Genomic DNA, 10732 nt, shown 5'->3' with positions numbered 1-10732 from the left:
GTGCATCATGAGCTATGAATTCGTTTTATACCAGATAAACCTTATAGATTTCAGTAACCAAGTACCTCCTCGAATTCTCATTAAGTCAAGCAGATTTACATATACATATTTATTGAATAGAAAATATGGAAAAATATGAGTAAAATCTCATAGTATTTTCTAGATCGAGAAATCAAGGATTATTTAGAAATTTCCAAGACTTTAGTAGTGGTTCACCTGACTAATTTTGGATTTTAGAAAATTATAGTATACGTAGGTACTTGAAGTAAAGGGTGGGTGAAGTTAAACTGAATTCATCCTAGTAAACCTCAGATTATTCAATTTCTGATTTACTCACATAATATTGATAATGTTCGAAATAATGGTCATTTGTTTTTGCAAGGACATTGCAGGGTAGCTCATTCATCAAATTTCTTTCATACGGAACTGAATATCCTCTGAACACAAGCATCAGTTGTTCAAGAATATGGTTGTGAATCCTAGAGATGTCTAGTATCAAAATTCCAAACTGAAAATTTTTATAGATGTTAACTTTCAGAGAAGATTTGAATTTTGTCAGGTCGCTAATAGATGGCAGTGCAAAAATCAAAGTGACATCTATCGACTAAGTCGTTAACTTCTATTTAAACTGACAGATTTCTTATCGAGGATATGTTCGTATCTCCAGAATGCCCATAGGTGGCTTTTCCATTTGACAGATATCTATTCTCTTATGTTTCGAAGTGTTTTCTACAGATGTCACTTTTGCATGAAGGTTCCACAGATGAGAGGGTCTGTATTGTGATCCTGTATCACTAATTATTGCTCTTAATTCTTGGTTAAGACATGGGATAGCGCTTATAACTTGAAATCAAGGCTTTCAGCCAGAGATTTACTACATTTTCACTATTTTCCATCTATTGGCTCAATGACTCTGCTCTGGCTCATCAATTGACTTTTCATCGAGTATTTATTCTCCTAATCTATTATTTCGCAACACTAAACCTTAGAAAAACCTTTCAAGAGTCATTTTCTCGATCTTAGTTGTAATTTCGTCATTGGAAAGGTCTACCTACTGATGGCGATGATTTTTATCAGAAATGAAAAGGCTCTCTGATTAGTCTGATTCCTAATTTCCACGCAGGACCATGCATTGACCCAAAGTTTGAATAATTTTCTTTTCTTTTTTCAAACGACAATTTTAAGGGTTCAGAGGGTATCAAAACTGGTTGGTCAGAAGTAGGTAGGTACCTACTGGAAACTTATTGACGCCATTAACGACAAAGCTGTTGTGAACGATATCGATATAATCAACTGGACCGTAAATGAACGATTTTCCCTGATTGCAAGGTACGAAACCGGTCAAGTGTTCCAGGAAATGCCCATTTCACAACGTAACGGTAAAAACAAATTCATGAAATTAAGTTGAGCTCGTACCTGTCATATACCGGGCATTGCAAAAACAAATGGAAATTACACTTTGCGCTTATAATTATTCGTAATTAAATTAATTATGTATATGAAGAGTCTATTACTTTTGCCAGTCGCCACGGACATTCTCAAAAATCCGAAATAACTGACAGCTTCGCCGGTACTTACACTTCAGAATGGTGGCTAATGATGAATATTTCTCCGGTTGTTCTGCATGGTTGGTCGGGAAGAAAGTCATTATGTCGATATCGTTAATTTTCTACTGGCGATGGAGAACACGGCCGCCATTTTACTATGCTTAACTTGTAACGTTATGCCTTCGATATTCAAGAATGCTAAAACCCAATATGAAATCTTATACCGGATATCACGCTACGTATATGTTCATAATTTAAATTTTTCCTCAAAAACCGTTATTTCAAGAATGAAATTACAAGAAACCTTATTCATTCGAAATAAACTGAGCTATAAAAAATTTATTTTTCAATGGTATAATATGAACAAGGAAAAACCTTGCGAAACAAATTTCAGGGGTGGCTTTTTCTACCTCTTGCTCACACAACAATTTTTTTATGGATTTTTCGCTTCCATAGCTCAATTTCATTTCTATCTACTATTTTTTAACAAGAAATGGTTCCTTAAATCCTCGAAACTATTCATTTAAACCCTGTTCAATCGTAAATTTCACATCAACAACTGAAAATTCATTTGACACCAGTAAATGGAAGGAAGAGGTTCAGGTGAAAAAATATCATTATCCTCTATCAATAATATTAAAACCTTAGACAACTCTCCTTCAACCGAGTGGAAACGAGCCTTTATTTATTGTGGAATCTGTAGAAAGCTCATAATTCATTCGAAATCAGGTATTTTTCCTTGTGAAATGACATGTAAACCTTCACATGATTTTCCATAAACTGGTATTATAACAACTATTCAATATTCAATTTTTCATTAGACTTCATTACCGCACCGTGTCAATTTGCGCAATTTGCAAAAAATCCATAATGCAAGCGAAATAACATTCTCATTGATGCCCGTCTCGCATAATCTAATATAATGATAATCGTGATGGTAATTTAGAAAATAAGAAAGAGGCGCTACTGACAAGAAAGAGGCGCTTTGCAAACGTTGCTTGGACGTATCGGGGAGATTACACATGTTCGCAAAATTGGCCCATTCCCCTAATTATGAGACCAATACTCATTATGCCTCACCGACACCATCATTACATTATTAAAGCCACTTATATCTGTCAATTTTCCGACTTAATTTCAGCGGAGTGATTGCGCCAATGTTCTTCGTTATTAAAAGTCATAAATGCCAAATAAGCGGACCATTAGGGCAGCATTTTTCCGCAAATTGTGGATGGTGATAATTATTTTCACTTGCTGGCCGCATACCAGCAGAAGATGCTCCATTGTAATGGGGTCATGATCCCTATCGCTGAAGACTTTTTTTTAATAAATCAGCCAAGAGGTTCATGGGTGGCGGATGAAAGATTCCACAATGGAATGCTAGATTTTGGTTCATTCTCCTCAATATTGAACTGTTGGAATTGAACTTGATCGAAAATTTCAAGGATCCCCAGAAATTCTCAGAGGTTTCGTATCAAAATTCCAAAAACGAATGAATAAAACTCGTCCACGGATGAAGAGATGGTCGGGGAGAGGTAGGTTGTTAGCAATTCATTTAAACCCTGTATATTACGGTACAACAAAAATTATTACATCTCATGAAAGAAATTCCACGAGTTGTGGAAAAAAAACTTCGTACCCTTTTGGACAATAATCTGTTGCTGTGGTCAATACTCAAGAATTTCATCATCCAAAGCAACTTTTTCAATTCAACAGACCGCGTTGGTTTAATTTCTCGATCCACTAACGAACTTCCTATTCAATTTTCATATTCCCCATTTTATAATAGAATAAATTAGATAACGATGTCCGATTTAAGTTTTCAAGGCGTACAATCGAATGAATCAATCCCAACGTAGGTGGATATGTCAGATAACTCGACCGATTTCCAATTAGTCGGATAACCAATTAAACCCCGTAATTTTTTCAAAGTGAATATAACAAACCGACAATTTATAAGGCAGTGATAAATAAAAAATGAAATGAACGGTTGTAAATCATCGGTTGGCGGCTTTGTTTACTTTATTTGGCGTTTTTATTGCTTTTAAATGAGTTATGGTATGTCTAGAGTTAACTTTGTTATATTTTTATTGCTGCATATTGTTCGCCGGTCTAGATTGGGTCGATTTGCTAACGATCAACTAAGACCTCGGGCTTTCTGCTGCAACTTTGTTCGGACTCGTGTTTGACGATGAGTTATGTTCAATTAAAAAGACATAAATCCTGAATTGTCCTCTGAAAAACCTTTAAATTGTCAAAATCATTCTTCGCACATGAGGGACAGTTATAGAATCCCGTTCATGCCATTAACATATTTAAATTATTAGATTTGTTGTTTCCATTCGAAAAAAAGAGAAGCTTCTGTTACTCCCCTGCCTCTGAAATATAGACTCGCAGACAGCTCGTAAATCAAGCTGATGTGGTCTTTACAAGACGCCCGTAACACCCGAGAAACGGATATTTTTGTCTTCAAATGTCATTAATTATAGCTGTTCGGTGATGGGTAATGAGATGGTATTATTCACTTATTTGTGAGGCTATTATGCTCCATCGAGATGAGCCTCAATTGAGACTGAAGAATGGTTGAATCTATGCATTTTCATCAGATTGAACATGGGCGTCCTGTTCTGACATTGAAAAACAGCAGGTTTTGGAAAGTTTATTATGAATATGATCATGTTTATGATGAATAACCAGTTTCATAATCTTCAATTTTAAAGCTACCTCTAGTCCTGCTAAAAATGACACTGAAGGAAGCTTTACGCTAAAAGGTATAATTTGATTATGAAACTGGATGTTAAGCAAGGGCAATTTGAGGTACAGGTTGCTTGTTTTTTTATTCCCATAGTGATTCAACACTCGTACAAACACTTTCTTCTTATAACATTTTTTGGGATTCGGTCCTGATAAAACGATATAGCCATTTTAAGATTCGGAAAAAATGGTAAAGGAAAAATTTTCTTTTTACCTCAAGAATCTACTGTTAAAATATTCGTACGAGTCGAAGAATCACCCTGTATACCATAATATCCAATGGCTTCTTTTGGAAAGTATTTCCAGCATTCTCCAACTCAAAATAATGATCCAGTACGAAATTAAACTGAGTAAAATCATTTATATTGTCACGGTACAACCTGTTCAGGAATAATTTTGGATGCAAATTTGTCAGTTTATACCATTTTTCGAGCAGGACCAAGCGTCCATTCCAGATTATGGCATCAAAATTGAATTAATCGTAAATATTGGTCCCAGTTGTTCGGTTTGAGACAAAGAAAGATCTCATGCTGCGTACACCGGGGATTCTAATTTTGTTTATACTTCAATATCTGTAAAATGTGAGACTATTTGACGTTTACGGCCGTTATATTATATTGTTTATTGTTTCGGAAGATTCCGTATAAATTTTTACGATGAAAATATCCATTGGTGAAAATTGAATTAGGTTTAGATCTTCAGAAGATGAAATTTTGAATGTTTTATCTGATTCCAGCTGAGAATAGAAGTGGAATTAATTGATTCTACTCCTAGAAAAGTTATTGTCGCTTATTTTGAATCACGCGGCAGAACTTTATTGGGGGTACAAATGATTCTTTGTCTACCTCTTGCAATTATGTAAATTCTTTTGATTGCATTCTCGCTTAATTTCTTCACCTTTTAGTCATCGTCAGAGAGCTGTATAAGTAGGAGCTGAAAGGAAATCACCACTTTGAAGCTATATATTCATGCACACTCTGTATAGTACTTACATATTTTCGAACCTAATTCATATCAATTTTGGATTCAGTATTTCAATAGAAACATCAATGGATAATTTTCTAGATCTGAAGAGGAGATATATATTGAATTCGGTATAAACCTCAGGAACAATTTCAATTATCCCTCAGAGCCAGAAGCCAGGAAGATATGCAGCTGAACGTAATTGGATTTTATCAAACGATTCGTTTAAGGTTAATAATATGCATCCTTTCATTATTGTGATTGGCACATTCAATTAATATTAACATAAGAGGTCAGATCTAGTCAGACCTCCGCCGCAGAATTTATTCAATTACTCATTTTGATACTGGTGGTGAAACTCATTACAGCCATTTTGTTTCTTTTTGGCATTTCGTGTAACTGACAGGTTTGAAAGATGAAAAGTGTGAAGGATATATAGGGTGTTCACAGTTAATTACTTGAACACCTAAAATCCGGTCAGATATATAAGATTCGAAATCTGTTGTTATCTCTTGTCTGTCTCTATCTCATTTATGTTCTTTCGATGAGTTTTTGTCGTAATATTCCAAAAAAGAACAACACTTTGCTACCAAGACAGGCTCCGGTTTGTTGTTTTTGAAGGAGTCGCTCCTGATACAGATTATAAAAAGTGTGGAGCTCCACAGGGCTCTAATCTTGGATTACGTCTGTTTGCGTCCTGCCAAAGTTATTCGCAATACCTGGGGGTATTGCACAATGACAATTGGCATCTGCCAAATACCCGGAAAAAGGTTTAGCACTGAAAATATCACTCATGGCCTGTTTTATGAGAGCCACCTCATAGAAATGGGTTCTGGAAATAATGTGTCGCATACTTGCGATATATGATTGCGATTTAATCACGGTTTGAAAGTACCTGTGTTGAACAGCATGATACATCCCATGCTCAGTGTGGCGTTTAACGCCTTAGCAATAATAAAATCGCTTTCAATAAAACCGTCACACTGACGATTTAATACAACAATTTAACTTACATCATTGTCTCTTGTTCCCCTGTAGAAACAGATGAGATTAACTTGGTCACACCCGAGAAGATCACAGATCGTATAGAGAAAAGATGATGAAGAATTCTTAGTCGAATTCAATTCGTTATTTCTGTGAATCCTGCAACTTCAAAGAGTAAAGTAGGGAGCAGGAAAGGGCTTTTGGAAATGGGTATTTTTTCAGATTGTTCTCGAAATTTTCAAGAAATATATGTTCAAACTCTATGAAGCATGCACATTCTTTTGGCTTTCTGATGAATATCCGTGAAAATTTTTGTTACCTGGGTATGAATCAGATACATTCGTGTTCTTTTTTTATCTTGTACATTTAGTTTAATTCCTGGTTTTGCAACTAACATTGAAATTGAATATTACGAATCTGCAAAACATCTCGAGCGTAAAAGAATTTCGAACTCTCTGGGTGGTTTCGATACTTACAACGTACATTATTATTTATAGAATAACACCTTCAACTCTCCTTCATCGTGCTTGCAATCAAAGCTTTTGACGAATGGACAAATTAACTCCTCGGCCATTCCGAAAAGAACAACAATCGCCTGTAACAAATCACCAAATGGAATCAATAGTCCACTTACTGAACGCGGGTTAGTTAGCTTTCTTCATTCTTCGACTTATAAATATGGCATTTTGAATTAGTGTAATTGTTTCGCTGTGAATGGTTATGATATTTTTGACGGACGTGAAACATCGTAACGGTTGGAGGTATTCTATCTATCAGAGCTACCAAAAAAACAGCGCTTAGCTAAGATAGATTCGGTAGCAACTGAGAACTCTTGGGTATGTATTTCAATAGCTGTAAATCCACTATGAAAAAAGGGTTGAAAATGCTAAAACTGCGATACCTACATCACGATGAGTGCTTTATCCAGGTGTTTTCCATATTCCTCACTTATTACCAAGAACTGCATAGAAGTTAACAATTTGCAATTGTTACCTGAACGTGAATATTCTGATAACCCGTATGTAATATAGTTAATTTGATTATTCACATATAGAATTTATCATTTCGCAGGTGTATGTAGATTGTGGCACAAGAATTATTGTTGTTCATCTGTGGGTCGATATATTACGAAGATATGACTTGAGGTAGGTATAATAATATTCATTTAATTAAATAAAATTATAAAATTGTAACAAAGGCGTTTTAGTACCTTCAGAATTACATCAAAGAACTACTGTGAGTGTCTGGGAAACAAGAGCAATCTTCTATGGAATTCTTGAACGTTTGTCTGTTAGTACCGTGACTATAAAAGTGAATTTTTTTAAGTTTGAATCGAATCATGCTTCGAATGAGCAGATTATGGCAATATCTTTGAAATTAATACGAAATATGATTCAGTGATTTCGGATATCAGGTTCAATTTCAACGTGACATCGATACGCCTCATCTCCATCAATTTCAATCAATTAAATCCTCGAATTCCGAATAATAATCGACCCAAATTGAATAATGACGTATAATTAAGGCAGAGGAGAGCCGACGATCAGCAAGAACAAATCGTCCACACCTGGAGTCGAATAATCAAAACATTATTTCAAATGAAGAATCGCTTGTTGTTCGCGGCAAGATCTTGGTAATTTAGCGCACAATTTTCCAACGGGCAAGAAGAAGAAGAAAGATCCGCGGCGCCGGCGAACCACTGAAGAAATACCTGTTCGTTAATTGCTTGTATCGAAGTTAATTGTACCCCTTGGACCCCCGTAGTGTCAGTATGGGGGACTGCGCGGGCCTTTTATCGATACAATAATAACTTTTATATACCTAATATAGTATATGGCCTCATTTATGATGAAACAATTGGCCTTTGAAAAATGGACCTAGGGACGGATGCAATAATTTCAGAGCGATCGATTCGAAATTGTTTTCACGTGGCTCTTACTCACCCTTTACTGATCGACGATCGCCCCAAAGACATACCTACTAAAGTTCCTCTTGTTGCTGTTTGGATTTATTCAACTTAATGCCGAATACACATAGAAAATTAATAATGACTAGGGAGATGGGGTCAGTTAAAAATTCGTCAAGACCGAACGGTTGTGACGAAATGGATGAAATTCTCAGATTTATTACTAGAAGAAATGCTCGTTCAGAATCTGTCTAACATTCGGATCTACGATGATTTTCCTGGAAGATACGCGATCTTCGAAAACGCACGTTGACCTTCGAAAAATTCCCAAAAAGATGGGGTCAGTTGAAACTTCCTCAAGACAGAACGGTTGCGCCGAGATGGGGGAACTTCTCAGATTTATTACTATAAGAATTGCTCTTTCAAAATATGTATTACATTCGGATCTACGATTATTTTCCTGGAAGAACAACTACTCGCAAATTGACCTTCGAAAAATTCCCAAAAAGATGGGGTCAGCTGAAACTTCCTCAAGACCGAACAGTTGCGCCGAGATGGAAGAACTTCTCAGATTTATTCTTAGAAGAAATGCTCTTTCAGAATATGTATAATATTCGGATATACGATGATTTTTCCGGAAGAAAAACTACTCGCAAGTTGACCTTCGAAAAGTTCCCAAAAAGATGGGGTCAGTTGAAACTTCCTCAAGACCGAACGGTTACGCCGAGATGGAAGAACTTCTCAGATTTATTACTATAAGAAATGTTCTTTCAGAATATGTTTAACGTTCGGATCTATGATGATTTTTCTGGAAGAAAAACTACTCGCAAGTTGACCTTCAAAAATTCCCAAAAAGAGGGGTCAGTTGAAACTTTCTCAAGACCGAACAGTTGCGCCGAGATGGGAGAACTTCTCAGATTTATTACTAGAAGAAATGCTCTTTCAGAATATGTATAACATTTGGATCTACTATTATTTTCCTGGAAGAAAAACTGCTCGCAACTTGACCTTCAAAAATTCCCAAAAAGAGGGGTCAGTTGAAACTTCCCCAAGACCAAACGGTTGTGCCGAAATGGATGAAATTCTCAGATTTATAACTAAAAGAAATGCTCTTTCCTCTTTCACAATATGTATAATATTCGGACCTACGATGATTTTCCTGGAAGAAAAACTACTCGCAAGTTGACCTTCGAAAAATTCCCCAAAAGAAGGGTCAGTCGAAACTTCTTCAAGATCGAACGGTGGTGCTGAAATTGATGAAATTCTCAGATTTATTACTAGAAGAGTTGCTCTTTCTGAATATGTATAACATTTAGTTCTAAAAAGAATTTTCTGTATCGAATTGTGTCCTTCGAAAAAAGATGGGATCGCTCAAAAATTTGTCAAGACCGAACGGTAGCACCGAGCTGCATGAATTTTCGAGATTTATCACTGGAGGAATTGCTTACCTATTTTTTATCAACAAACACCTCACAGAATTTCAAATAGAATATTATGCGCCACCCCAAATTAATCCTGAAACCACCACAGACATATAGTCTAGTATCTTGATAACCTACAATCTCCAGGTAGCTGAGAAAAACTCAGCTAATAATTTTTTAAATGGTTTTCATCCTGGATACTTCTTTTGAAGACCACCCTGTAGGAAGATAAAATCCTTAAAGCAATTTTTACGCCGTCACTTCGTCTTCTGGCCCAAACCTCATCGAACAATACCCTGTATACGAGCTATTCTATAGCCTCATTCTTAATTCATAACATATTATTATATCATTCATTAATATCATCCCGAACATCGGAAGCTAACAGTAGTTTGGTTCATTAGGTACAATGAATTTCCAATCTAGACGCGTTGTTCATCTCGATCTGATTTGAATTCCTTTCAGAGCAACTATTAATCTAACAAGCAACGCTAATGAATATGAGCACGAAATGGATGTATGTGTTATACATACTATTAGATAAACTGTGAGCTGATACTCATTTGTGTATCAAAAGATTGCCGTTATGATTGGGCTCCTTTTGAAGTATAGGTGGGTATAATATAGTCTTTGTTCATTAGCAGCGTTTTTTCTTGGAAGGTGGTTCCAAGGTGGTATGAAGGAATCATTTGTTGACACAAGAAAAAGTAGAATATATGCTTTTATGCCATTTCGTTTAGGTGTAGGTGTAGAGATTCGAATCCTACTCAGATTTCAACACCATGATGGGGGTAGAATTTAATAGGGGTTGCTTTGCACTAGCCTTTGTATTTTATCGAGATTAAAATGTCACATTATTGGAAATAGTGAAACAAAAATTGATTACATTTATCACTACTGGAATACAATCAAGATTTTGGGAAATCAAGTTGTAATCAGGAGATGACAATGTTGCCCAACATATGGTTACAACATCGAGTGGTGTTTTATCCTCGTTTACACCTCACGAACGATCCAGAATGATGAAACCCCGTCAAGAATGATTTATGCCCATAGACTTTCGACTAATCTAACTAATTCGAGCCAAATTTGTGAGTCAAATAACCGAAAATACAGCTCGGAGACGATCAGCATTTAGATGAGATGAGTCCCTCCAG

The sequence above is a fragment of the Coccinella septempunctata genome, chromosome 4, assembly GCF_907165205.1.
Source record: "Coccinella septempunctata chromosome 4, icCocSept1.1, whole genome shotgun sequence".
NCBI lineage: Eukaryota > Metazoa > Arthropoda > Insecta > Coleoptera > Coccinellidae > Coccinella > Coccinella septempunctata.
Note: the sequence above shows the minus strand (reverse complement) of the source record.